Raw genomic sequence first — 3959 nt, 5'->3', positions numbered from 1 at the left:
ATTTCTGGGCTTACTTTTTGTTTACATTTATATAGGATATCTTTTTCATCCCTTCATTTTTAGTCAGTGTGTGTCCTTAAATCTGAAATCTGGAATGAGTCCTTTGTAAGCAATATATAAAGGTCTTTTTTTTTCTTTAAACCCACTTAGCCACTTGTCTTTTGACTGTAGAATTTAGTCCATTTATACTTAAAGTGATAATGATGGTTATATACTTATTGTCATCTTAATTGTTTTCTGGCTGTTTTATAATTCCTTTCTGTTTCTTCTCTTGGTTGCTTCCTTCCTGGTTTGAACATTTTGTTAGTGGTGTGCTTAGATTCCTTTCTCACAATCTTCTTCCCCCTTTTTTTTTTTTAATAGGCCTTAATTCACTTTAATTTTTCTTGTATAAAATCTGTGTGGTGGCCATAGCTGGAGTCTAGGTCCTCTGCATGGAGATTCCTGTTGTGGGTCTTCACACGATGGTCAGTGAATTCCTGATAGGGACACTTGATGAACACAGTCTCTTTCCAGAGATCAGGGGTGAGATACCTATAGATATTGGAAATGGCATCAAAAGTAGCCATGGTGAAGTTGCCTGGGATGGCAGTGCAGTCCCTTGCTGAGGCTTAGCAGTCATCAATACTGGCTATCATCGGTAGCTTCTTGGGCACTGGCTGAGACAATACCAGTGCCTCTGGGAGCAGGGATGAGGCATACCAGCACAAAGCCACAGTGGCCAGTCACCTTGCATGGGACAGTTTGGGGGTTACTTGTTCCTCCAGTAGCCTTGCCAAATGGGGATGATGGAAAGCTTGACCACGGGATGCCTGGGTGGCTCAGTTGGTTAAATGACTGGTTTTGGCTCAGGTCATGTTCCCAGGGTTCTGGGATTGAGCCCCATATCTGGCTCCTCACTTAGCAGGGAGCCTGCTTTTCCCTTTCCCTCTACCTGCTAGTCTGCCTGCTTGTACTCTCTCTTTGTCAAATAAGTAAATAAAAATTCTTAAAAAAAAAAAAAAAAAAAGCTTGGCTAGGTTGATGGCCCCACGGATGGCAGTGGCTACCTCCTTGGAGTATTTAACGTTCAGACTAATGTCAACAAATGCCTTGAACCTGGCCTCCTGATGAGCATGCGTCTGCTTTTGCATAGGCATAATCTCCAAAACCTCATCCTTAAAGAGGGATGTCCCTAGGAAGTAGTCAATGATCTCAGATTCCTTGATAGGCAGGGAGAAGAGATAGATCTCTTCCAGGGACTTGATCTTCATGACTGTGACCAGGTGGCACAGCATGGTGATGGGGATCCACTCCTTGGCCTTGCCTCTTTGAACTCTGTGGCCTTGGCCCTGACCTAGATGCTGCTACTAAAGCCTCCATGGAAGCCACCATGGCCTCCCATTCCAGAGCTCCTGGGCCCTCCCATAACACCAACATCATCTGCCATTTCTTTTCTTGGAAAAGAATCTCCTTCTCACCATCTTTTGGGAATCTACCATAGGTTTTTCCTTGGTGGTCCCCATGAGATTTAGTATAACTACCTTTATTTATAACTGTATTTTAAGTTGATAACTTTGAACACATTCTGAACTCATTTTTACTCACCTCACCCCATGTTTTATGGTTTTGACATCACATTTTACATACTTTTATCTTGTGTATCCCTTAACTAATTATTGTAGTTATACTTATTTTTACTACTTTTGTTTTTTACCTTTTATGGTAGCTTTATAAGTGATTAATCCACCATTGTACTGAATGTTTACCTTTACTAATGAGATTCACACTTTCATTTTTTTTTAAAATATTTATCAAAATAGTTTTCTTTTAAAATGCCCCCACTGCTGCAGCCCCACTGGCTGGCTCTCCAACGTCTCCCTCCCTAGCCTGGACACAGCTGGAGGGATCCTGAGTTGTCCAGGTGTCCCTTTGAGTCTTTCCTACCCAGGACATCTTGGAAAACAGGGAGGAGAGTGCCCTGAGGTCCATAGTGGGTGCTTCCTCACTATTCCAGGCCTAGGATATAGTTGATGCCTTGCACCAGGACAATGATGTCAGACTGCCAAATACCGAAGCCAGTCTAGCAGTTGCCTCTACATGAGTGAGGCCTCTCCCAGGGATTGCTGAGCATTCTCTTGAGGTTCATCTTCTGTTTGCAGTAGGGACACATCTGTTTCCTTCCTACAGTGCACCAGCCAAGGATGCAGAACTCAAGGAATACGTGATTGCAAGACGACTTCTATATGCTGTGTATGTTCTTGATGATGCCCTCTTCACTGACATCCACAAAGATCTGCTGCCCACACATGGCACACACACTGTCTGAGAGATGTTTGGTAGGCATGCCTGACATTGTAGAACCCTATGGTAGATGCCATGTAGTCTGCACACATTTCTACAAAGTCTTGTTCAAGAACAACATAGTAGAGTCCATAGAAGACAAGAGAAGTAACAAAGTCCATGGCATCTTCTGGTTTGATCTTGAATAACAGAGACCAAAAAGGGTAGATATGACAGCCATGTAGCCAACAATGCCAGTGGCATAGCTTATTTTATAGATAAACAAGAACTACTTACTTATAAACCAACCTTGGGGTGTCTGTACTGTTGGTGAAGATGGCAGTGGTAGAAGTGGAGGTTGGAGAAGGTACTGTTAGAGAATGGGAGCTGGAAGAGGTTGATATGTCAGACCTCTCCCAAGAGGAGCAGTGGAGGGTTGAGCACACGTGCATGCATACCAAGCACTATAGTCATGAAGCCATGACTATATATATCATTCTTACGGCTACTTTGGTGATGGCTCAGCTGTTCCTGGTGCAGGGGAAACAGAGGGAATCCCACTCCTACGATATGGTGACCCTGTTTCGGGTATGGGTTTTTCCCCTCTATTTCACAGGGAGGCTGCACTGGTGGAGGTTCCTAGTGATCTGGATCTTGTTCTCTGCCGACGCAGCTTTTATCACCCTCTGAGCTATCTGAAAACCACTAATACAGATAATTCCAAGTTTGGTTTCCTATGTTTTCTTGTTATGAACTTGCACTTTTTATTTTCAGCCTACAAAAGTCCCTTTAACATTTCTTGTAATGCTGTTTTAGATGAACTCATAGGTTTTCTTTTTCCAGAAAACTCTTTCTTTTTCCTTCAATTCGGAATGATGATTTTGCTGGGTGTATTTTGGATGAAAGTTTATTTCCTTTCAACACTTTGAATATATTGTGCCACTCCTTTCTGCCTGAAAAGCTTCTGCTGAAAATCTTCTGTTGCCTTTTTTTTTTTTAATACTTCTTACAGTTTTTAATTGCTGCTTTTGAGATTCTCTCCTTGTCTTTAACTTTTGACATTTTAATTAGGAAGTGTCTTCCTATGAGTCTCCGGGTTCATCTTAATTGGAACTTTCTGGAATAGGATGTCTGTTTCCTTCTCTGAGTTAGGGAAATTTCCAGCCATTTCATTCATTTCATCAGATAAATTTTCTATCCCTTTCTCTCTCCATCTTCTCTAACAGACATAGTATGAATGTTAAGTCTGTTTGATGTTTCCCCTTAGTCCCTTAGGCTACCTTCGGTTTTTTGTGGGTTTTGTTTTTTTTTTTTTCCCCTTTTTTTTTTTTTTTTTTTTTTTTTTGCGCTCTGATTGGGTGATCTCCAGTGCCCTCTCCAGTGCCCTGTTTTGAGTTCACTGATGATTCTGCTTCATCCAGTCTGCTTTTGAACCCCTTTAGTGTATTTTTTGGTTCAATTATTGCTTTCTTCAGCTCTATGACTTGCATTTGGTGCTTTCCTATATTTTCTAACTCTTTTTTTTAATCTATTCTTCTTCCGAATTCAGAAAGCATCTTTATGATCATTACTTTTGAATTTTTCGTCATGCAAATTATGTACATCTCTGTTTCATTAAGGGTTTTCTTTGATGGGGGGAGTTTTAGTTTTTTTAATTTGGAACACATTCCTGTTTCTTCATTTTGCTTGACTCTTTG

General features: G+C 41.2%; 2 pseudogenes; both read right to left on the bottom strand.

Annotated features, from left to right (window-relative positions):
• Positions 1–421: 421 nt before the first annotated feature.
• On the bottom strand, positions 422–1505 carry LOC116863755 (annotated as a pseudogene).
• A 482-nt stretch (positions 1506–1987) lies between these two features.
• Positions 1988–2545, bottom strand: LOC116863756 (annotated as a pseudogene).
• Positions 2546–3959: the final 1414 nt, after the last annotated feature.

This window comes from Lontra canadensis, unplaced genomic scaffold, assembly GCF_010015895.1.
Source record: "Lontra canadensis isolate GAN:19392208 unplaced genomic scaffold, GSC_riverotter_1.0 scaffold2909, whole genome shotgun sequence".
In the NCBI taxonomy this organism is placed as follows: Eukaryota; Metazoa; Chordata; class Mammalia; order Carnivora; family Mustelidae; genus Lontra; species Lontra canadensis.
This window is presented reverse-complemented; position numbering and strand designations above follow the sequence as displayed.